General features: G+C 47.9%; 1 protein-coding gene across 1 annotated transcript in view; it reads right to left on the bottom strand.

The window, feature by feature from the left end:
- LOC119164411 (uncharacterized) overlaps positions 1 to 18946 on the bottom strand; it is a 53471-nt gene extending 34525 nt beyond the window's left edge. The window contains exon 1 of the mRNA XM_037416600.2: positions 18807 to 18946. The gene's annotated coding sequence lies outside the window, so the exon portion shown is untranslated. The remainder of the gene's footprint in view (positions 1 to 18806) is intronic.
- Between the last annotated feature and the right edge of the window lie 7083 nt (positions 18947 to 26029).

Raw genomic sequence — 26029 nt, 5'->3', positions numbered from 1 at the left:
ACACGCCGAGAGGCTTACAAAACTTTTGTTTGTTTTGTGCCGGAGCCTATCGGCGACAGTCCTGTGCTAGTGTGAAAGTGTACGTTGACTGTAGTATGTTGTTTGCTATTTTCTTAACTGAGCCAGCTTGCCAAGTTTCGCTGCACCAAGTGTAACAGCGAATATCTTAAGGAGGACATGCTTGATGAATTAGTGGAAGGGCTGAATAGTCCCCTTCGGTGACCTTCGCAGCTATACGCTCTCATCAGACTACGTAATGACCAAGAATGTCGAATCCTCGCAACAAAATGCCAGCCCCAGTCTTATCTGTAAGCTTTCTCCAGCACAGTTTATTCTTTGGTCCACACAAGATCAAGTACCACCATATAGTCTTCTCATTATCATCGTTTCTTGCATGTGCTCTGTTTTGAACCGCAACGAGGAATAAGATCGACGTAGATTTGGAAAGAGGTAAACAGTAGAAGACAATGCGCTCTGTCCCGTTCACCTACGTCTGTTTCTGCGTCTTCTTTGGGATATTGCTTCAAAACAGCCCATAAGAGTTCGACATCAACGAAGTTGCCGCTGTCGTCACCTTGCTGTCTGCAGTACGTAACCCATCGCACTGTCATTAGTGTGCTCATTATTGTTGCCTTGAGGCACGGTCACGAAACAGTAGACAACTTACAGCTACACAGTTCTATCTCAACGATGAGCAGGTTTAAACGTTTATTGGACACGACCGTGCACCCCGCGCCCGAAGTCCACGGTCCTATAGCCCTTACTCCGGAAAGCCATTGGTTTAAGACTGTGACTTGTGCCCTGTTCACCGGGTTCCCCCGACTTTCCAATATGTGTGTTGCGAACAATGCATACAAAAGAAATGAGTTCGTGATGAACCCCCACCGGCCTCCCCTATTAACATTACATCGGAATGTCTCCCAGTGTAGAAGGCAACGCAGGCGCTTCGCACCTCCATACCCGAAACTATATGCAAAGCTCAAATGATCACGCTTAGGATGCTCTAGAGAATGTCACATCCCTCGACAGACTTTCTAAGCCGGATTAATTAAGACATTGACCCACAGTGCCCGGATTGCTAGGAGGCATTTAGCCCTCAAGCGCACAAGCTCTGGCCGTTTCTTACGTTACGGGACACGTCACACACTAGCCAACCGGACTGGGGAAGACGCCGTCGCAAGTATTGTACTGGATATCAAATCAACGACTGTCCAGAGGACCCGTGAAAGGCATGCCGGAGAGGCATGGCCTGCGGATTTCGGCGTGGGAGCAGCCAGTGGAGAGCAGAGTGTCCCAGCGGGTTCTTCCTGGCTAGTTCTTCGAGACCTCCTTAATGTTCTGTGGCTGTCTTTCTGCCATTACACACAAGGTAATGGAGAACAGAAAAAAAAAGCTCGTCGCTCGTGTGCGAAGACTACAAAAAGGAGAAGGGAAATGGTCAAATCGCGATGTGCAATGACGCATTGTGAGACGTTGCAGATTTCAGCTATTTCTGGCGGATGGCCAGCTGTTTCCTGGGTCTCTTTTAAAGCAACCGTTTCGCAATGTAGCAGGCTTCAGCGCATACAAAATGCTCGCGTGCAGTGCGTCCGCAACTTCATGTTCTTTTCTTTAACCTATACTCAGACCCCCATCTAGACCTTGCTGCCTGCACAGATGACGACGTCATACAAGTGGCCGCTCCAAAGATTCCATGGTGGCGTCGCCAAAGGAAGTCCAATCCTTCCATTTGAAGCGAACGCTGCATGATGAATGGTTGAGATGCTCCTGCTTGATGATTCGGTACGAAAGCCATTATATTTGCGCACGAGCTGCCTGCATTTTGGTATGCTTTTCGCGTGGACGCCATAACAAATGTCATTTTGGCATGTTTGAAAAGCTGATGTATAAATGAACACATGAGAAACGGAGAGATGAATAACATTAGGCACGTGTTTCAGAAAGACCACGATAAATATCCTGCATGAAGAAGCGCAATGACTGAGTAAGTATTTTGTGCACCCGATGCCAGTAAGTTATTGAAGAGGAAGAGGAAGAGAACGAAAGTTTAAGCGGAAAGACAGGGAGGTTAGCCAGTTCTTAGACCGGCTGGCTACCCTGGGCTGGGGAAAGGGGTGAGGGGGATGAAAGATGTTAAAAAGAAAGGTTGCGAAGAGAGAGAGAAATTACAAAAAAAATTGCGACAGAGGAAAGGCAACATCAAAGAGTATAAGACACTAAAGTCTGTCTCTGAGGCCAGTTGTCCGCAAAAAGCGCAGCAAAGCTTTCAAAGCCTTCTGGGCTGAGGATGGGCTCGGCCAATGACCCAGAATCCTTTGTTCAAGAAAAACTCAAAAAAGCACCCGTTTGTACCACAAAGCTTCAGGCAAATCCGCTCAGATTTCGGAAAAAGCAGTTCTTTTAGTTGAAAAAAAATTTGGGCCGGAATGATTAGTGTGGTCACTTTAGGTTTCTTGCTTTGCGTTGGTCATGCACAGGGCTCCGGTTTTTCGAGGCATTAGTGAGCAACGGTTAGTTAAAAACTGGTCGACATGCGCCGTCCAGTATGACGTCCTCACTTGTGTATTTGCAGACTTTCTGATGTTACACAATGCGATCCCTTACACTATGCCACGGGGCACATACCCAAAGTTCAGCAAGTGGCCTTCGCAGGCCTTCATTTACGAATGGGTGGCGTAAATTTGCCTTCTCTTATGAAGCGTCACTCTTGATTCTCTCTATTTCGTTTTTGTATTCCTCAATACCCTTGCCTCAGTGCAGAGTAGAAGACCAGAAGTGCGTCTGGTCGAGCTCCCTGCCTTCATTTCCCTCGTCCCCCGTTGCTCTCTCTATCTGTGCATGTGCATGTGGAGGGAGAGGGGTGATTTAAATTGCGCATCGTAGCTCTGCATCGAGAAAATGGTCGACCCCGAAGTGAACACTGGATCGCGGGTCGGCGGGAGGTGCTGCACTATGGAAGACCTAATTTGATCCTCTCTGACAGAGCTATAGATCCCCCTTTGCATTCGACTATCTCCGGAATCGCAAGTATTTATTATTCATTATTTCAGTCGCGTACGGCCTGATTGGTTGCTTGATTGTCCGGAGAGACCCGATCAATGTTCCTACAGATTAATGTGTTTCACAAAGCCATTCAGATGAACCTCTTCGCTATCAGTGTCCCACGTTTGTGGACATGACGCGAACTACTCAAGGACAAAATGCCCAGTATCATTCAAAGTTGGCTCCATCGTCACTCAGAATACCCATGTCCCAAAAGTGAGCAGTGGATGTCATCTGCAGCGGCTGGTAAAAATAAATAAGTAAATAAATAAATAAACAAACAAATAAATAAGAGAAAAATGAAACGGAGCGAGAAGCCCCCACTGTACGTGGCGACTCAGGCCCGCCTTTTTATTAGTTTTGTAATCAGGACTTCATGCAGATCACTGTGACCAAAACTTATGCTATAAATCTTTGTGAATCACCTCAATAATGTTTAAAGCCCTGAATCATGTAGTGTATAATCAGTTTTGCAACGTGTTTTCGCAAAAGAAAGGTAGACATATGCACGAAAGAAATCATACCGGAAACTACTTGCATTGAATGTATTCACAAAAAGAATTGCATTAATTTTGTATTTCACTTCTATGATCATCTACAACAAAGTGCTAATGTGCGTGATTTTCTTCCTTACTTTACCGGTGCCATAACTCCAGCAGTACATTTAGCAGGATCAAATAGGATTTTTTTTTTTTGGTTTCGCGTGCATGATGGCTGTTACGACCGGCCCTGGGGAGCCAAGCAGGAAGAGTGTGGGGGAGAACCGGTTCTTGACCGACAGTGGCGGCCACCCCCACCTCCCTATTCGGGTTCCTCGTCTCGCTGGGAGAGCTCCGGGGTCTGCTATGCGTTTGTGACCATATTTGGTAACATTTTGGGGCGCCGGGACCATATATGGACATCGTGTTGGGTTGTGCCACTCCTTGTGTTGTGAGAGGTGTTTTCCCCTCCCTCGTGGCCGAGGTGCCGGCGACACCGTATTGGCTGACGATGCGGACAAGGCGCCCAGTGTCAACAACGTGGCGCTATAAAATGCCGAAGACGTTTTGTATCGCACGCACTCTTCTCTCTTTGGGTCAGTTGACCACTTCTCCACATGTAAATAAATCTCTGATGTTCGTTCGGGCGCTTCTTCTCGTTGAATTGTTGGACGATGGATCCTGCGACGGGGCCAGCTACCGAAAACGAGACCGGCAGGACCCGGAGTCCCAACAACTGGATGGCAGCGGCGGGATGCCGATAACCCCGAAAGCGACCACTGGACGGAGTGAGCCCGAAGTTCAACAACGGGACGACAGGAGAAGGAGGACACGAGCTCATCGACTTCCAGAGGGAATCGAACGGCACTTCTGAGAGGCACGACGCCGGAGACATGACTGCGAACTGGGCGAGTGCCGGCTTTCTCTGTTAAATTTTACCAGGCATTTACTCTATGTGTTAAGTAAAAGCTGGTAGAGAGGAGCTGTCTTGGTCATTGGGTTAACAGGTAACTTGCGTCAGGCAGAAATTGTGTGATAGCTTGGTTAAGCTCTTTCTGTCAGTGGCGTCAAGGTTAACAGTGACAGGGCAGGATTCCGTGTAAGAGCTTTTGAAGCTTTATTTGTAGACTAAGTTAACGGAAAACTTGCGGCAAGGCAGGTATCTAGAGCTGTCGTTGCCGTCAAGGTTAATCAGTTGCAGGACAGGAATCTTTGTGGAACAGAGACAGCGGTACTGGAAGCAGCCATGAATCTGAAATCCCTGCGAAAGTCCATGTTGTTGCTACTTGCAAGGGAGTTGAATCTGGAGGTGTCGGACTCTCAAAGAAAGCCAGAGCTGATAGAGGCGATTCTCGCATTGGGGGCGGATGATGACGAGCTGTCAGAATGTGTCGAGGAGATTCAGGAGAGGCAAGTGGCAGAGGCCGAAAGAAAGGCGGCGGAGGCCGAAAGGAAAGCGGCAGAAGCCGAGGCAGATAAAATGCGAAAGCACGAGCTTGAAATGAAGCGCCTCGAGCTAGAGATTAGCCATAATAGTAGAGCAGGAGGCAGCGAGGCATCCGGTACCGCAGAGCGGGTCAGGTTCAAAATGACGGACCTAATGAGATCGTACAAGCTAGGGGAGGACATTGGGCTGTTCCTCGTCAACTTTGAGAGAACTTGTGAAAGACAAGGTTTCAGCCAGGATACATGGTCTCAACGCTTGTAGTCCCTACTTCCGGGGGAGGCCTCAGAAGTAATCGCGCGCCTCACGAAAGAGGAGGCTGACGAGTACAGGGAGGTAAAGTCGAGCCTTCTCAAGAAATACAGGTTGTCAGCGGAAGGTTTCAGACAAAAATTTCGCAACGCCGTAAAAGAGAGCAATGATTCATACCCGGAGTTTGCTTACAAGTTAATGGCCAACATGGGGGAGTGGCTGAAAGAGGCAAAGGCGTATAAGAATCATGACAAGGTGCTCGAGTGTATCGGTCTGGAACAATTCAACAAAGGTTACCAGAAAAGGTGAGGTTCTGGGTGCAGGATAGACCAGACGTGAACACCGTAACAAAAGCCGCAGAGTTCGCTGAAGAATTCGTTACGCGCCGCGCCCTCGGGGCAAGCAGGGAAAAATTCCTACTACCGAATACGGCGCCGTTTAGAAAAGAACCGACAAGTCTCGCACAAAAGGGTGAGGAAAACAATTCATCTAACCATGGGGCGTCGGCAGAGGCAAGCAAAAGGAAATTTGAGGCGAGAAAACCGGCCGCTTGTTTCAATTGTCACGAAACAGGGCACTTCGCGAAACACTGCCCGAAAGAAAAGGTGGCCTTTTTATCTATAAATGAAGCCGACGAGAACATGAAGTTGTTAGAGCCCTATATGTACGACCTTACCGTGAACGGCAAGCAGTGTCGGGTTCTTAGAGACTCCGCAGCCACTATGGACCTAGTTCATCCGTCTTTTGTTCAGTCCGGGCAGTATTCAGGAGACTGTGCCTAGATTAGACAAGCCGTAGAAGCAAACAGTCAGTGCCTCCCGTAGCTAAAGTTGTCCTTAAAGGCGCATTTGGAACATTGGAAACAGAAGCCGCGGTATCGCCATATCTACCCCCTCAGTATCCTTACTTATTTTCAAATAAGTCAGATCAAATGCTGAAGGAGAAAGGTCTAACGTTGGGAGAAGGCATAGTGCAGGCACTGACTAGATCGAAGGCACATGCGCTGGCTGCGAGAGCAACATTCACTGAGGCAAACCAGCCTCAAATCGACAACGGGCCTGGTTGCGAGTTGGACACCACGGTAACAAATCGACTTGTGCGAGAACAGGCTGCAGAAGCCGTAGTCGCGGAGGCAACCATTCCTAAAGGCGACGTTGAACCTCCTCCCGAATTGGAAGGGGTCAATTACGCCTCGTTGACCGAGCAAATAGAAAATGCCGTTGCTCCCAAGCCGATTCCTGGTAGTACAGAGGATAGCACAGAGGGTGACACATTCCAGGTACCAGGAAATACAAAAGAGTTGTGTGTCATGCCAACTTCGGATAATTTCAGTCGGCTGCTGCAGGTGAGTCCCGCTTCATTAATAACCGAACAAAAAGGGGACACGACGCTTAAGCAATTCCAGGACAGTTCGAAAGAGGGAATCGCCAAACGAAATGTGAGATTCCAAGAGAGGAGCGGCATACTCTATCGAAAATATCTAGATAGGCGAGGAGTAGAGTTTGACCATGTAGTCGTACCTCAGGCGTATCGTCAGGATTTGCATAGTTTGGTGCATGGAGAATCATGGTCAGGCCACTTAGGCGTAAAGAAGACGAAAAATCGTCTTTTACAGGAATACTACTGGCCTGGATGCTTTAAAGATGTAGAGAGGTTTGTAAAATCTTGCGATGTGTGTCAGCGAGTGGGTAAGCCGGGAGATAAGGCGAAATTTCCAATGAAGCTGGTACCCGTAATCACTGAGCCCTTTCGTCGGTTGGTAATTGACACAGTAGGTCCTTTGCCCAAGAGAACTTCAGGCTACCGTCACATCCTGACCTTAATCTGCCCAGCTACTAAATTTCCAGAGGCGGTCCCGCTAAAAGAGCTAAGTTCCGTGGAAGTAGTGAACGCACTTCTGTCCGTGTTTGCCCGGGTAGGCTTTCCTGCCGAGATACAATCAGACCAGGGCACCATTTTCACGAGTGCCTTAACGACAACCTTTCTAGAGCGGTGTGGCGTGAAATTATTGCATAGTTCCGTCTACCATCCGCAGCCTAACTCGATAGAAAAGCTTCACTCCGTGATGAAGCGAGTGTTAAGAGCCTTATGTTTTGAACGAAAAACTGACTGGGAAATGTGCTTACCTGCAACGATGTCTGCACTAAGAACTGCACCACATGAGACAACAGGGTTTACGCCAGCGGAACTTGTTTACGGCCGCAGACTGCGGTCTCCTCTTCGTATGCTGAGAGAGTCATGGGAAGGTCAGGGTGATGATCCTGTAGTAGTGGAATATGTCCTCACCTTATTGGATCGTTTAACAAAAGCCCAAGAACTGACCGAGAGTGCGATGACCAAAGCACAGCAGAAGGCTAAGCTTTACTACGATCGGACAGCTAAAGCGCGACACTTTGCTGTAGGAGACAGGGTCATGTTGTTGAGGCCCTCCCAAAAGAATAATCTTGAAGTGCAGTGGGTCGGCCCGGCCGAGATTGCTCGAAAATTGTCTGACACCAACTATGTGGTAAAATTACCAGGAAGTCGTAAGGTACACCAGGTGTATCATAGCAACTTACTCAAACCCTACAAAGAGAGGGAAGCCATCGTGAACATGACTTTAAATGTTCCGGAAGAGGTTCCGGCAGAAATCCCTGAATTAGCTCCCGAATCGGACGAAGTCCCGATCGAGAAAAGAGTTGAGGATTTAGTATCAAAGTCAGAACTGACAACGAAGCAGAAGCAGGAATTGCGTGGTCTTTTGACCGAGTTTCAGGACAGATTTGTAAGCGAGCCAGGCCGGACATCCGTCCTCACTCATGACATAGAGCTTACCTCGTCGGAACCGGTAAGATCTAAGACGTATCGGGTGTCACCTCGTCGGCTTGAGCTAATAAAAGCAGAGGTTAACAGGATGCTGGAATTGGGCGTGATTGAGCCGTGTGAAAGTGATTACACTTCCCCGTTAATTCTTGTGGAGGTACCCGGCAAAGATCCGCGTCCTTGCGTAGACTATCGTAAGTTAAACCTCATCACCAAGGATCAGACATACCCAATTCCCCACATTGAGGAACGCGTCGAGAGGGTAAGCAGCGCGCAATTTATCTCAACGCTAGACCTAGTGAGAGGTTACTGGCAGGTGCCGCTCACCGAGAGGGCGAGCCGGTATGCTGCATTTATTTCACCATTGGGGACATTCCGCCCTAAAGTGTTGAGTTTTGGCCTAAAGAACGCGCCTTACTGTTTTTCAAACTTAATGGATAAGGTTTTGCGGGGTCAAGAGGACTTCGCATTGCCTTACTTGGACGACGTCGCCGTGTTTTCCTCGTCCTGGCCAGAACACTTGACGCATTTGAGAGCAGTACTGACACGCCTACGCGAAGCAGGTTTAACGGTAAAGGCGCCCAAGTGTCAGCTAGCACAAGCAGATGTACTCTATCTCGGGCATGTTATCGGTCGAGGGCATCGCCGTCCCTCTGAAATGAAAGTGGCAGCTATCCGAGACTTTCCCCAGCCCCGAACGAAAACCGATATTCGGGCTTTTCTTGGAATAGCTGGTTACTATCGTAAGTACATCCCTAGATATTCCGACATTGCCAGCACTCTTACTGACGCGTTGCGCAAGACCGAGCCCCAAATGATCGACTGGGATGAGGAGAAAGAAAAGGCTTTCCGCGTTTTGAAAGCGGCCTTGTCGAGCCAACCTTTGCTTAGTTCACCGGACTACTCGAGGCCTTTCATAGTCCAATGCGACGCTAGTGATAGAGGCATGGGGGCAGTTCTTAGTCAAAGGGATGAGGGGGATGAAGAGCATCCCGTCCTCTATGTTAGCCGGAAACTCACCCTTCGCGAGCAGGTTTACAGCGCTAGCGAAAAGGAATGTGCGTGCTTGGTTTGGGCAGTCCAGAAACTGGCTTGTTATATTGTCAGAAGCAAGTTCATTGTGGAAGTGGACCACTGTCCTCTCACTTGGCTACAGACCATGTCCTCTAAGAACGGCCGCCTGCTGCGTTGGAGCCTCGTTTTGCAACAATATACGTTTGAAATACGCTACAAAAAGGGTGTACTCCATGGCAACGCTGATGGCTTAAGTCGATGCCCCTGACGCGAGAGGATGTCTCGAGAACTCTGGCATTTTTTTTCCTGACCTAGACAAGAGCTAGTGATTGTTTTTTTTTACTCTTTCAGGTGTACTTGTTTGAAAACGTTCAAGACACGGCTATCCAGGGTTTCGGGTTCGGTGTGCTTCCAGTGTTGTTGTTTTGTGTCACCTTAAAGTGTGAGAAACATTTTGAATAAATTGTGTATTTCCTTTAATATCAGTTAAAGGGGAAAATTGCCTGGTGGAGTTTGGCGGAATTGTCCGGCGCTCACCGGCGGAGTAGTTGTGTTTTCATGTGCATATGTGATGTCTGTTGAGCCCTCAATGAAGCAGGTGTTGCCCTCTACTTCATCAAAGACGGTCGTCACCAAACCGACTGCCGGCGCTGATCTCTCCGGACAGTGGCTGCAAACCTCAACCCATCGAGATCTTCACCCCCCCCCCCCCCCCGCGCGAGAGACTGTTACGACCGGCCCTGGGGAGCCAAGCAGGAAGAGTGTGGGGGAGAACCGGTTCTTGACCGACAGTGGCGGCCACCCCCACCTCCCCATTCGGGTTCCTCCTCTCGCTGGGAGAGCTCCGGGGTCTGCTATGTGTTCGTGACCATATTTGGTAACATTTTGGGGCGCCGGGACCATATATGGACATCGTGTTGGGTTGTGCCACTCCTTGTGTTGTGAGAGGTGTTTTCCCCTCCCTCGTGGCCGAGGTGCCGGCGACACCATATTGGCTGACGATGCGGACAAGGCGCCCAGTGTCAACAACGTGGCGCTATAAAATGCCGAAGACGTTTTGTATCGCACGCACTCTTCTCTCTTTGGGTCAGTTGACCACTTCTCCACATGTAAATAAATCTCTGTTGTTCGTTCGGGCGCTTCTTCTCGTTGAATTGTTGGACGATGGATCCTGCGACGGGGCCAGCTACCGAAAACGAGACCGGCAGGACCCGGAGTCCCAACATGGCCAATAGCTGGTCATAGAAAGTTGAGAAGACATGGTCATAGAAAGTTGAGTAGTGATGAAGAAATTAAAAAAATGAAACAATAGAGGAATCTAATAAGTAGCAAGCTTATTTACATCGCGACTATCACAAATATACCAAAACACGTAGATTGTAAGAAACAATACTGGGTTGCGGGACTTGGCTCTCAGTGCGCCTAGTGCCTTCGTTAACGGCTCTGGTCAAATTGATATGGGGAATATTGCGTCATTGTGAGGTCATGCGTTCAACGTGTAGTGAAACCAGATGAAAAAGTGCCTAAATTAGTTTTGAGTACTTTCTATATGAAAGTCCGACAGAACCGGGTGATAGCGCGATATCCCCTGCACGTTGGCGCTGAAACCAGGAATCGAACCAGGAAACCCTATATAACAGACACAATATGTGGCAAACAGAACAGTCGACACGAATTCACTATCTCACACAGTTGTTTATTCGCATTCGTGCGAAGTTTGGACGTAAAAGTGGCTACTTTGTTCGTGGTCAAACACGCTCACGTACTGACTGGAACAACGCCTTCTAGCAGCAGGGGCGTAGCCAGAAAATGTTTTTTTTTTGAGGGGGGAGGGGCAGTTCAACCATGCTTTATCCAAGTTCATGCAGGCACTCTCGTGTATGCATGTATAAAAGCGCAAGCAAACTTTTTAAAAACTTCGGGAGATTCGAACCTTCCACTGTCTACGCCACTGTCTCGCACACAGGACGCGGGAAATATAACAGTAGTTCACTCGAGCTAATTATCATCTAAATTTAGCCGCCACACGAAATTCATTTATTCATACATCGCTATACGTATGTTTCAGCAGAAAGTTATTTTTGGAGGGCGTTGAACTGTTTTCATTAAACCGGAACACTTTCTCTCCTTAAGCGCACAAGCTTATTGTTAATGTTGACTAGTGTGTCTCGTAAAACATCTTGGGACTGAGAATACCGCCTATAATACACGTAAAAACAAATTTAGTGGAGACTGGACATTTTTACGTAGGCACTGGTGTCACACACAATACGTAAAGTTGATAGTAGTTTGAAATAAGAGCACACTACGTAGACGCGGAGAGAATAGACAGGGACCAGCTCTTCCCCTGTCGCTCTTGTCCGCCTCTACGTAATGCGCTCTTAATTCAAACAATCAACTCGCCCAATCAACCATATTGACAAGGTGACATTAAGTGCTAAAACAAGTTTCGTAATCCGCAGGACCACCTAACCACCAAACAATTCTACAGGGCACGTGAACTGCGTTATGCCGTTTCCGGCGAGCAGGATGTTTTGCCTGCAAAGTAGCCTGCGTACGTCGCGATCACTTTCATTGCCTTGAACGCACAGATTTGACTTCCGCCACTGCATTGCAAAAGCCATCGTTAAAAAGTGCTGAAAGACTGACACGAGACACTGTGCAAGACAGGATACGATAAGTAACTCTGTAACGATGAGCTTTCAGCCTATCACATCTAGAAAAAAAATCACAACATGTACACGGAGTGAATGATTATGAGTGGGGCGAAGGGTCCGTCTGTGTGTCCCGACGGACGAACGGACCGGAGCACGGAGGGACTGATGGATGCATGAACGGTCTCACAGACGAAGCTTGCGCAGGTGGACGCATGCCTGCTTGAAAGGAAGCCCGTATGAACCGACACACGGACGGGCAGAAGCACGTACGGAAGTACGGAAGAAATCACGGACGGACGGACGGAAGCGCATACGGATGGACGCATGGACGGATGGATAGACTGATGGAAGCATGCCTGACAGACAGACAGAGGGGCGGACGGTTCACCCCACTCATCATCATTCACTCCGTGGATACGCTGTGAAAACCACTAACGCCATCTATAGTTATATTATTCCCAAGGACATATATACACAACGCCATTTATTGACCAAGTCATACAGTAGAGGTGGCTTACACACTACATACAAAGGAGGGAACGACCCACGATCCAAGGAGTTTCACCCCTAAAACGACATTTACTTCGTTGAACTGAGAGAGCGTTACGCACTTCGTGCATTCACGAGATTAATGAAAGATTCGAAGTTGGAGCTGACACTTCTTTCGAGTTTTCGAAATTGGTGATATTCACGAAATTTCGGCAGAATCGATATGACATTGGCATGCCATTATTTGCCAGGCATATTTATTTTGCTTTCCTTGCTTTTTTTTGGTAGAGTTAAGAGCTGTTTTATTTTCATACAGTTAGGTTGTTCCTTTTGTTGTCAGACTGAGCCATGCTTCTGGTTAGTTGGTTACTAGTTTGCTTATTACTAGTTTTACTCTTTACCAGAAGGCTGATTACTATAGTTTTACTCTTCCCTAAGCTACCGGTAATACGCTCGCGCGTTGAATGCGCAGCATTAAAATTGTCATGCGCCCGTATTAATTTTGTCATATATAGCCATGTTGCGTGATTATCATTGGTATTGTGTGCATCATCCTATCTACGTATTCTAACATTAACGCTTGAGAAGTTAACTACATTATGTAAACTTGGAAGTCTCAATCGCAACTAAGGCTAATTGTCTTTAGGTGCGATGTATGCCTGCTTGAAATATGTGAACTTCCAAACTTGGTTAACCTCCCTGATTTTCCTCTCTACTTCTCTCTCTTTTGAATTGTGGCCAATGTATACACCCTCACCGATTATAAAATAGAATAGAATAGAATAGTTTATTTCGAACATAGTTACATACAACATGAAATACTTCCACGAGGCAAGGCAAAATGAGACTCGTACGTCTCCAGACGAGGCCTTCACCCCGGACTCACACGTCGGACAACCTGGATTAATGGATAGCCTTAATTAACAGTCAGCCTGGAATAATGAATAAAAAGCCAGAATAACTAGTCACACATGAGATTTATTAGGGTTTTCCTAAATCCCTTTCATTTTTTTTTTGTATTTAGCGCTTGCTCAATCTGAACATCGTGGCTTGGAATCAAGCCCACTTCCTGTGAAATGAGACCCCGAGTTCCTCAGTCATTCCACACAATGGGATATTGGGGTTTGTGGTATTTATTTTGCCGCTATTTATTTGCTGTCATGTTCTTTTTGTATTTGCAATGTTTATATATCCGGTGAGCATTAGCTAATTGTGTTTGTGTAAAATCATGTTTTTTTCAATTATGTCGAAGTTGTGCATGACATGTTTTTTTGTACCAGATAGTATTTCGGAGCCATAGCCTCTGTGAGGCTACCTAACCTTTTACATTTACTTCAATTTTTTTCTCTGTTTGATGCCCAGAAAAAAAAATAACCATATCAACTCTTCACTGCTTAACACCTCACCCACTAGGACCCCATGCACATGCTGTTACGTTTGAAGGAGGAGGTTCGCTTGAGGATACGAAAACAAACAGGTTTATGGCACTATTTACACTTATTTAAAGAAAAGAAGGGTTATTGGTTTCACAAACCACGAGCGTGGTGGTTGAACCGTTACATGGTTCAGAGCGACGTCCAGCACTCTGTGGCGTCGTTTTAAGCCCTGTCGGGCTCCTCCTCTACGAGTAGAACACCAATCACACACACACACAACAGGTGAGGGGGACGAGCATGCACGGTCCACGTGAACGTCCAATATTGAGTTGTGAACACTGCACTGCAAGGTGGCGCCAGCAGGGCTCTTCCTCGTCGTGTGTGTGCCGCTAGTCAAGAGTTCCCACAATCCTGACAGCGTACATCAAGGGGTCCGCCGATTTGTTCGCTTAATTAGCGGGGCGATTTGCGGCGGCCGCCACGGTCTCTTCCAGGAAGATGCTTTCTTTGTTGTCCTCTCGGGAACTGTTTACGATGTCGTGGCGACACGACGTCTCATCCTCCGGCTAGCAGGGAGAATGCCTGGCGGGCATAGGCAGCCGGCCGGTCGGCTACTTGATTGGGGATTAAAAGGAGCGCCGCTCTCCTGTCAGCTCTGGCGCCGGTCGCAAAAGCTTCCCCGTCGCCAGATGAATCACCGAGGGCATCAGTCACCGCTTCTGCTCGAAGAGACGACACAAGGGTCCGCAGTTGAAAGTCAGGAACTCGCCTTCGCTTGTCACATGGTCAGGGTAATTACTCAAATCTTCGACAGCGTCTGGCAGACTGGGTGCCGAAGGGATTGAGAGCCTCTCCAGGAGACCGGCTTACGCACCATGGCGTCTGCCCAGATGAATTTCCAGGCCAAACTTAACAATGCGGGTAATTGATTCATCGCTATTTCAAAGTCACTTCGTTTAACAAACACGATAGTGACCGCGCGTGCCTTACTTGGCAGTTACTGCGCGTACGACGCATGCTACAAAGCAATAAGCAAACATTCCAGCCCTTCAACACCTAGCGATTTGGGTCCTATTTCTAATAGGAACAGTTAAGATTGGGATGATGGATGTAACCCCGATGGTTCAGATGATCACGACGACACGTTAAAGGACTGGACTGCTCGCTCACTTCCTGGAAAACTACGGTTTATTCACACACTGACACTTATTTACCAACAAATGCCAGGGTGGCCACTAAACTGACCACACAGTAAGCACTGGCCTGTATTAATATTAACGTCGCCGATACTTGCCGAGCCCTCCGTATACTCCACAAATCGGCACCAACTTCTCGATGTAGTATCAACCTTGGATCAGAGTCTGCGCTAAGCACGACGTCTATCCCCCTCAACAGGGTCCTATTATGTCCTATTATGGCGCAGAGATGCTGTTGTGGTTCGAGTATCAGCCTCTCGTGCAAGAGAGGCGTGGTTCGAATCCAGGTGGCGCGCTATTTCCCAGTGGATTAAAAAAATGATTCGCGTGATGGTGGAATTGCATTAAGAGACCAGGTGTGTGGCTTCACCGGTGAAAACAGCCGGTAACGCTTCCCTTAGTGGAGAAGGATTGGCCACCCTAGTGCAGTATCTGGCCACTACCTCCCACATGGGTACTGCTAAGAGACCTTCGGCCCTCAGTCCCCAGCGGCTGAGAAACAACTGATCACAGCGGTAGTCAGATGTGCGACGCAGCAGAGGGTAATAAGAATCTCTGGGTCCGAAAAGGCCGCCATTGGAACTTGAACTTGGCAACGCTAAACGCTAGAACCTTATCTAATGAGGCGAGTCTAGCTGTGGCATTCGAGAAGCTAGATGGTCTTAAATGGGATAAGGCTTAAGGAGGTTAGGAGGACAGATGAGACCTATACAGTGCTACAGAACGAGTACGTCCTTTGCTATATCGTGGCTTGTCGGACAGAAGAGAATGCGGGGTAGGGCTCCGTATCCACAGAAATGTAGGTGGTAACATAGATGAATACTATAGCGTCAATGAAAAGGTGGTAGGTATTATAATTGAACTGCGTAAGAGATACAACATGAAGGTGGTACAAAACTTACGCTCCTACATCCAGCCATGATAATGTATTAGTTGAAAGCTTCTACGAAGACGTGGAATTGGCAATGAGCAAGGTAAAAACACAGCATACGAGACTGATGGTCGACTTCAATGCCAAGGTAGAAAAGAAGCATGCCGGAAACCAGGCACTCGGGGACCCCATTATGGCAACGGTATCAGAAATTCCAGGGTAGATTTATTAGTAGAATGCACGGAACGCATTAATTTAGGGTTATTCAATACTTTTTACCGAAAACGAGTGAATCGTAAGTGGACATGCAGGAGCGCTAATTGCAAAAGTAAGAACGAAAGACTTTGTACTGAGCGCACACCCAGGCATCGTGCAAGATGTGGAAGTGCTTGGTTAATGTACAACGCAGTGACCATAGAATGGCAAGGTCTCGAATTCACCTAGACTTGAAGAAGAAATGAGAGAAACTGACACGCAAGAAGTCAATCAATGAGCTAGCACTGAGAGGGAAAGTAGAGAAATCGACAGGTTCACTTCAGAACAGATACTCTGTTCTTATCGCGAAAACTGGACTTAGCGTTGACGCAATAAGTGATAATATGACGAGTATCATTACAGAGTGTGCAGTGGAAGTTGAAGGTATGGTAGTTATACAGGACACTAGCAAGCTGTCCCAGGAAGCGAAGAACCTTATAAAAAACGTCAAAGCACGTGCCTCAAACACAACAGAAAAAATAGAACTGGCGAATTTCCCAGAGTTGATTAATGAGCGTAAAGTATTCGATGTAACAATGTATAACATAGAGAGAATTGAACATGCTCTTAAGAACGATGGAACCGTCAAAGCGGTGAGAAGGAAACTTGAGATAGGCAAAAATTAAATGAATGCACTAAGGGACAAACAAGAAAAGAAAAGTAGCTATCAATATGGGTAGAATAGTTAAAGTAGCAGAGGAGTTTTACAAACATCGGTAAAGTAGCTAGGACAACCACGACCGTAATATAAGAATAAGCAGTAACTGAGATGACATCCAACCAGTAATGGCAGAAGAAGTCAGGAACGCCTTGGAGAGAATGCAAAGATGCAAAGCTCGTGGTGAGGATGAGATAACATCAGACCTGCTGAAAAACAGAGGACAGACTGGCTAGTTTTTTCTAATAAAATCAGATTGTGTTAGAATAATTAGCCACGCTGTTTACGAGTATCTCCGGACGAGGAGGGTACCGGAATCTTGGAAGAATGCTAACATCATCTTAATGCATAATAAAGGGACTTCAATATTTACAGGCTGATCACCTTGCTCTCCGTCGTATACCCGCTATTTACAAATGTAATTGCTAACAGAATTAAGACAACATTCAAATTAAATGACCAAAAGGAACAACCAGGATGTGGAGCAAGCTACTTAGCAATCGACTAAATTCACACCATCAGTCAGGTGATAGCGAAATGCTCAAAATACCCCCAAACACTATACATAGCCTTCATAGATTACGAGGAGACATTTGATTCAGTAGAGTTATCAGCAGTCGTGCAGACACTGCGGAATCAGGGAGTCAGCGAAACATATATAAACATCGTGGAAGAAGTCTACGGAGTATCAACTGACACCATAGTGCTTCATAAAGAAAGCGACAGAATATCAACAAGGAAGGGTGTAAGACAAGCGAATACAATCTCACTAATGCTATTTACCGCGTGCTTACAGTAGGTTTTTGGAGGCCTAGAATGGGAAGCATTCAGGATAAGAGTTAATGGAGAGTATACTTGGAAACCCGCGCTTCGCTGATGACATTGCATAGCTGAGTAGCTCAGGGGACGAACTGCAATTCATGACTATTAAATTGGGCAAGGACAGCAGAAAAGTAGGTCTCGAAATTAATCTGCAGAAAACGAAAGTAATGCACAACGACCTCGCAAAAGAACAGCGCTTTGAGATAGGTAGCGGTGCACTTGAAGTTGTAAAAGAGTACGTCTACTTAGGACAGGTAGTAACCGCGGAGCCGAACCACAAGGTTGAATTAACTAGAAGAATGAGAATGGTGTGGAGCACATCCGGCAAGCATTCTCAATTCATGACTGGTAGACTGCCACTATCCCTCAATAGGAATGTATATAAGAGCTGCATCTTGCCGGTACCTACCTTACACACAAGGTTCAGTTTAAACTGAGGACGATGCAGCGAGCGATGGAAAGAAAAATGGTAGGTGAAACCTTGAGGTACAAGAAGAGAGCAGTGTGAGTCAGAGAAGAAACCAGGGTTATGGATGCCATAGTTGAAATCAAGAAAAAGGAATGGACATGGGCCGGGCACCAGCGCGATGGCAAGATAACCGCTGGACATTACGGATCACATACTGGATTCGAAGAGAAGGCAAGTGGGTGAGGGGGAGACAGGAAGTTAGGTGGGCAGATATGATTAGGAAGTTGGCGGGTATCAACTGACACCATAGTGCTTCATACGCTGCAGGACAGCCTTTGTCCTGCAGCGTCCGCCGCAGGACAAAGGCTGTCCGGCTGATGATGATGCCATATTTATAATAAGACACTATTTCTTATGGGGTCCTACAAAATTCTATTCCTAATAGGGTCCCATTGGATGTTATTCCTAATATGCCCTAATACACTCGGTATACGACACGCTGTAATCTATCAGTGCGAGATCCGCGATACCTTTAGATATTATTAGAGGTCATAAAGGTTTAGAGCCTTGCCTGCCACATTGAAAATAGCGAAAAATAAAAAGAAAACAACAGGCGATTTAGCTGTTTCGTGGATGGCGACTAATAACATCCGCACTTTACCGTTTTAACCTGAATAATGGCTTCTTTAGCGGGTGTGCAACGTCGACAGGTCTAAAAATAGTGCGCTTGAAGAGGGTTGCTTGGTTCGCTCTAAATTTGCGGCGGCCGTATCCCGTCAAAAACGTCAATCAATATTTATTTCCGCGTGAGCTGAAGAATAAAACGTGCCTTCCGCAAACAGCGTTTCGCATTGCAGACAGGTCGAGGTTACTTACGCTAAGCGACGCAGAGCGCGCCGCTAATCACTCGAAGGACCTCGGTCACAACCCACTTATGTCACGTTGTATCGCACAGAACCGCTATGGGCGAGAGAATTCGTCCCGATCACGTGCTGTGCAGCATCGATTACCAGGGGAAAACGGCTAACACCGGTACTTACCTGCGAGTTCGAAATCCTCGGTGCTCAAAACGACGAAAGAGAGCGACCACGAGCGAAGCGAGCGCCGTCGACGCAGGCCTTCGCTCCGCGTTTTCGTCGCTGGGGCACAACCAGTTTTTCGCGAGACGCACCGATGGAAAGGGCGCGAAATAAAAAAAAGTTGATCCCGCGAAAAGAAAGGGTTCCGGCTTACGCCGAAACGCACGACGGTGCGTTGATCTTTGAAGCGCAAACACACATCCAAGCCGCCGCGGCTTCGCAAGAAGCCGTGAGTGCGAACACTTCTCGGGTAAAGCGGGCGGGTACCGCAACTTATCGGGTCACACGGCACAACAATGCAGACGACCGGAGAAGTGGAGAGAGCTTTGCCGGGGTCGAGGCGACAGAACTTATCGCCGTACTCCACGGAAAAAAAAAACTTGCAAACTTGCCAGGCGATGACGAGGTATTCCCTGGTCGCGTACAACCGTCCAGCAGTAATCCTGCAATTGGGTCGTTCGGCGGCTGGCGAAGCGGCGAATACGTGATCGCCTTTAACAACGCGAAGCGTGGCCCGGGCCGCTTACTCTTGCTCTTGCTGGCGGGCTTCCACCGACGTTGCAACGCGGCGGTTCGTGCGATGCGATGGGACGGCCGGAAAACCGCGGGCCGCTCAGTCGACACGGCCCCTCTTTCTCTCGCTCTTTACCCTCATGCTCTTTTTTTCTCCGCCCCTCTTGGTTTTCCCCATCCTCCTCTCCCGCCCCTTTCCTACGGCCTCCGGGCCCTGTGCCGGTATTTGAAGCGACGCTACTTAAGCCCTCTCTCTTCTCTTGCAAACTTGTATATATATTTTTTCACGTTTCCGGAGGCTATGTCCTGTTTGGGAATACATCGCTAGTAATCTGTGGCGCCGCCTGCTAGACGCCTCGCGAGAACAGCACTATCCCCTAAACTGCTCCTGAGATAACTGAGAGTTGGCTGCCATCTCGGAGGCCTTGTTGAAACATACGAGAGTGAAGTCCGCCTTTGACGCGAGTGAAGTCCGCCGGACCTTGCCATGGCCTCCAAGAAATGTACATTTGTGGCTTGTAGAGTTTATGACGTGGCAACGAGGGCCACGCAGACGTGCTGCATGTTCTATGGCACAGAGAAACGGGATTCGAAAACTACGTGGCGGGTTATTAAAAAAAAAGTGTTTCGCTCGATGGAACGTCGGGGAATTTATTTATGCAGCGCTTATTTGTGGATTCGTAAAGACGAGTCGCAGAAATCTTCAAGACCATATGAAGTTTAAAGGGCTACGGCTGCAACGCAGGTATTCCCCACTTTTAGAACTGTGAAACACATGAAGCACTCTAGTAAACGGACCGGTTGTTCTGAGAGAAGGAAAATTAGAGCAGTCACACGGATCCACGTACGGCTATTCAAACACAACGCAGGCTTTTGGCAAAAATTGTATCTGATGTTGAACAGTCCACTTTCATGCAACCCTTCTTGACGGTAGTGCTATTAACTAGTAGCAGCAGCCCTTTGTAGCAGTAGTGTTGTATCAGCTACCGTAAAAACAATACAGCATGGGATTAAATCATGTGAAACATGGTGCCCCTACTCGTCAAGTCTTCACAGGGGAAGCAGTGGTAATAGGGTGTCGTAGTATTATACTAGTGCTACGAGAACAAACTATAGGAATAAGACTACCTTAAGCGCACATGAAATAGCTGATTGCATATTCACCCCAACACTAAAATATATATATTTGTAATTTTCTGTAATACACATGGGCACTGCTATTTTGGGCTATGAAGCAGATATTTTCTTTTTTTTTTGTAGATCGCCATTTGATTTAATAAGGTCATGAAACAACGTATGCACCAACCTAACTGTTTTCTTGGGTACGCGCCTTCCGTAACACTGTTCGTTCAGTTGTCGAACACACAAAACACTTAGGTTAACGGCCCAATATGGCGGCATTCAAACCCACACGTAAAATTGCCACGGGCTTCTAGTTTTCTCTGTTTGTGTACATAATTACACCAGTGCAGTATTTAATTCGTGCAGCGAATTGCGCAGTTGTAGTTTTAAATGAAGCACAGTTTAGGGCCCCGGGGGGTCGCAATCTGTTTGCTGTGATCGTATGCGGTAGTAGCTTGGTGAATCGCAGGCAAAACCGAGGATGCCACTGCCATCTGCAGTACATTGAGTGCACGCTTGCGAGAAGGAGAAAGCTTGTTGCTCGTCGAGTGCCTTGATGGTGGTGAGTGCGAAGCACTCTAAAGGGGGCCGGGATGTCGTACGCTGTTATTGCTTCACATAACGCAGTTGAAACCACCTATAAAGATAAAAAAAAAGAGGAAGCAAGCAATAAAAAAAAGCAAAAGAAAGGAGCAAGAAAGGAGCAAGAAGGCGTAAAAAAACGACACCAATATATAGTAAAGATAAAAGGAGAGAGAGGAGAAAAGAAAGAGAAAATGGAGGAGAAACAAAAACAGTTGCCCAGATCTGTACCTTCTTTAAGCTTGGCGCGACTAGTGCGACACTGCCTTGATTTTTTATGTAACTTTGTATTTGTACGTGTTACGCAATCAATTCTAATTGTTGACTGTCCATTATATTTTTCTGTCACGGTCGTAAAATGTAATACTACGTTGCGCCTCAAGCTACAGTTTTGTAGCTTTCGCTCGTGGTCATTTTCCCTCCGTCGTATGCGGAAAATGAGGACAACAATTAGTGTCCCTTTGTTTTATTAGGTTTAGCAATAGCTATTAACTTGATCAGTAGTAATAGTCGAGGTGGCGGGGTACAGTGGTAATAGTTTTACCACTAATACTAACATCATTAGTCAAAAATCGAAGGAATACTCAGTGGGTGCTCTGTTATTATAACCAAAGGAGCTGAACACTGCTTAAACAAAGAACCATTAATTAGGGCATGGCTGAAACGAGCATGGCCACCGTCAGCGCTTTTTTTTTTTTGAAGCTCACGCAAAACCTAATTAGCCACGCCATTGGTGCGCTATAGCGCATGCAGCATGCCCTTCTTTAATGCTTACACACATTTTGCCGATTCCGGACGTGTTCCTGCAGCTCGTGACATAAGGATGAGCTTTTGATTTCTCGTAGCTCGTCCAATGAAGATGCATCGCGCACTTATAATTTGTCTCGGGGATATTGAGGAAACAAGTTGCTGCGATGGCAGTTTTCTCTGAGCGAATAAGACGGCCTTTGACAATGCAGAACATTTCGCATTAATATGTTTCACGGAAGAGGCCGGTCCTATTTTTGCTTTTGTACTTGAGCTCCTGTAAGCGTTAAAGAAAAATGAAAAGGAAACAAAAAAGCAGGAAAATAGTGCGAGCTGCATGAGACGGCGAAATGTGAGAAACAAGGCCGAATATCAGCATTGGTCAGGAATTCCGTCCCCCCGTTCGTGACACAAAAGCGCGAAACACACTGTCATAATATGTGCTGCGCGGGCGCGAAACAGAAACTAAAAAAAAACGACAATAGTGTGCCGTGCGGTGGCGAAGAGGATGTGATGTGTGCGTGTATGTGCCGGGCGGTGCCTACGAGGAAGACGACAGCTCGTGAGGCGCGGCCTCGAGCGTGCGTGACCCGTGCCTTCGGCAGTGCGCGAGGTACGTTGTTCGAGGCAGGACTACCTCGTTGGGCGTCTGGCCCATAGGTACGACCCAGGCCACGTCGCGACACTCGTACCAGCCGAGTGGACAGCTCAGCCTCCGCTAGACGACCGGTCTAGGAGAGCTGGCGCCAGGTTCCTGAACCTGTCCTTGTCCCGCTGGTCGTGGAGAGCTGGCGCCGGGTGCCTGAACCTGCCCTTGCGCCGCTGTTCCAGGAGGGCTGGCGTGGGTTTCCGAGGCGGACTACAGGTGCTCAAGGGCACAACTCCCTGCCGCCGGAACACGTGAGTCGTCGGCTCCAGTTCGTCGACAGTGGCGCTGAGCCACTGGAGTTCGACGCGGCGACCCTGCGTCTCCCGACTTCGTCACTGCAGGTGACGACGCCGCCCAACGTCGACTTCGCCACTGAATGTTGCCGACGGGGCATCAACGACGGCCCAGGCTACTACCCCGACGACCTGAACTGTAGGCCGAACGTTCTACTTATTCATTTAGTTTAGCCGCGTGTTTTGTGTTAGGAACTTCGTAATGTGTGGGTAGTCCATGTGTGAAGGGTACAATAGAAGTTGGACGTGTGTTTGTGCACTGGCGTGCTGTCTGATTCTTTCTGGAGCGGTCCTGCCCCTATAACATCACAAACTGGCGAGCCTGCCAGGATCCGCTCGTTAAACCAGGGAAAGAAGACAGTTTCGCTCGAGGCAGACACACGTTCAGACTGCACCATGGACTTGGAAAAACTCGCCGCTATAGGGCTCCAACTAGGGTTCTCGGGTGCAGAGCTAAACAAGTGGATTGAGGCCCAACAGGCTAAGCTAAGGGATGAGAGAGCTGCAGAGCGAGAGGCAGCCAAAGAAGCTGACGAGAGGCAGCGTGAAATTCTGCAGCTTAAGCTAAAGCTTCAGGAAGGAGCTCAGAATATGCCTGTAGCAGCTAATGACGCTTTGACTGCGCCCAGCACCTCCTCACACCTCAATCCGCAGAAGTTACTGCCTGTATTTGACGAGAAACGCGATGATCTGCACGCGTATCTGCAGCGATTCGAGCGCGTAGCCACAGGACAGGATTGGCCGCAAGAAAAATGGGGTCTCGCTGTTAGCCTGTGCCTAACGGGTGACGCGTTAACCGTGATAGGCCGAATGACTGCCGCTGATTCGCTGGACTACCAAAAAGTAAAGAAAGCGCTACTGCAGAGATTTCAGTTTACGGCTCAAGGCTACCAAGATAAGTTTCGGAAAGCACGAGCAGCAGATGGTGAAACTGGACGACAGTTAGCAGCAAGAATTACCAGTTATTTCGACCATTGGATAGACATGGCAAACGTATCCCAAACCTATGAAGGTCTAAGGGATCACGTAATCTCTGAGCAATTCTTGCGTTGTTGCCATCCAAAGCTGGTTGTTTTCTTAAAAGAGCGAGAGTGCAAGTCACTAGATGAACTCGCTAATTTGACGGATCGCTTCCTTGAGGCGCAGAATTTGACTAATATAGGAAAAGGTCCTGACCCCGCGAAAGAATCCAGTGGAAAGCCTACCGAAGCGTCGCGGAAACAGCAACTCAAGTGTATCCTGTGTCATCGTTTCGGACATTTGGCTCCTGACTGCCGCAATCCACCTAAGCAGATGCTGAAATGCAAGTTGTGCGGTAAAACGGGACATGTCACAGAAACTTGCCGAAACCAGCATGGGAACAACAAACCGAGTTCTTCGTGCGCATTTAGCGAACCTGACTCTGCCCGGGCTGGTGCTAGAAAAACAGCCAAGCGTCCAGGAGGGAAGAGTCCTTGCTCAAGTCACCACGACGACAAGAACGTGCAGGGTACAATACGTTTCCTGGCCGACGGGATGCCAGTGGTCGAAGGTCTGCTGCTAGGAAGAGAGGTTCGAGTCTTACGCGATACGGGATGCAACACGGCAATCGTCCGACGGGAGCTCGTTCCTGATGTGTGCCTGACAGGCAAGAAAATCAGTGTCGTTCTCCTAGACAGGTCAACTAGCCATCTCCCGGAAGCTATTGTACAAGTCAACACGCCGTACTTCACAGGGATGCTGAAAGTGGCTTGTATGGATCAACCCCTCTATGACCTTGTGCTGGGAAATCTTCCAGGCGTCAGAGGACCATACGATCCAGATTCTGACTGGAAGCAGGCGACTCATACCCAGGTGGATGAGTTACCTGCGCAAGCACACCCGACCAAGTCACCTGTCACCTCAAGATCTGCTTCTTCAAGCGTGGCAAAAACCAAAGCCAATCAACAAGGTCAAGAAAATATCAGGCCTTTGTACGTGTCAACAACGCTCTTACCTGACGTTACCAGAGCCCAACTCGCCGAGGAACAGCGAAATGACCCGACACTCAAAGCTGTCTTTGCTAAAGTGAATAAAGAGTTCAAATCGGGAAAGGGCCACTGTTACGATTTCATCGAAGATAAAAGATTGCTTTATCGACGCTACCGCCTTGCCACTGGCAGGACGTTTAAACAGCTGGTCACTCCGAAAGCGTTCCGGGTAGGCATACTGGACATTGCTCATGGCAGTATCATGGCGGGACACCAAGGCATCAAAAGAACTACTGATCGTGTCCTAGAAGAATTTTATTGGCCTGACCTGAACGGAGACGTAAAGCGCTTTGTCAAGTCTTGCGACAAGTGCCAGAGAACTACCCCTAAAGGAAAAGTTGGAGTCGCACCACTAGGCAACATGCCTCTTATCCGGACACCTTTTGAAAGGGTCGCGGTTGATTTAATCGGCCCATTTTCACCAAGATCGGACCGTGGGAACCGATATGTTCTGACACTTATCGATTTTGCGACTCGCTACCCTGACGCTGTAGCATTGCCCGCAATCGACGCAGTTCACATTGCGGAAGCACTCATCGAGATTTTTTCCCGCATCGGCTTGCCAAAGGAAATCGTCACCGACCAAGGGGCAAGTTTTACCTCAGAATTAATGAACGAGGTTAGCTGGCTTCTCTCCGTGAAGATGCTAAAGACAACCCCATATCATGCGATGGCGAACGGTCTCGTGGAGAAATTTAATGGCACCCTGAAGACAATGCTAAAGAGAATGTGCCAAGAGAGACCTCGATCTTGGGACATGTACCTAGCTCCGCTACTCTTTGCATATAGGGAAGTTCCACAGAGAAGCCTCGGGTTCTCTCCGTTTCAGCTCATTTACGGCCGCCACGTCCGAGGACCGCTAACCGTGCTGAGAGAACTGTGGACAAATGAGGGGCTAGACGCAGAAACGCGGACGACTTACACCTACGTCTTTGATTTGCGCAATCGCCTAGAGGAGACTTGCAAGATAGCCCATGAACAGCTGGAGAAGGCTCGTGTGAAGCAGAAAACCTATTATGACAGGAAAAGTCGCGCATAACTGCCGTTTAGGTAGCAACATGGTTCTTAATACTACTAGCCCTCAGTCGTGAATAGTTGACTCCTAGTTGCGACATAGCAACCCTACTTGTACGGTAGTTTTCCAACCGAACTGTAAGCAGCCTTCTGTGAACATTCTGCTACTATGTACATGCGACCCCTAAGACAATGCAGTGCAGTGCAGGGACCGTGCAGTGACCGTGCAGTGCAGTGACCATTCGTTCGCCCCGC

This window comes from Rhipicephalus microplus, chromosome 8, assembly GCF_043290135.1.
Source record: "Rhipicephalus microplus isolate Deutch F79 chromosome 8, USDA_Rmic, whole genome shotgun sequence".
Classification (NCBI taxonomy): domain Eukaryota; kingdom Metazoa; phylum Arthropoda; class Arachnida; order Ixodida; family Ixodidae; genus Rhipicephalus; species Rhipicephalus microplus.
Note: the sequence above shows the minus strand (reverse complement) of the source record. Positions and strands in the feature narration are given on the sequence as shown.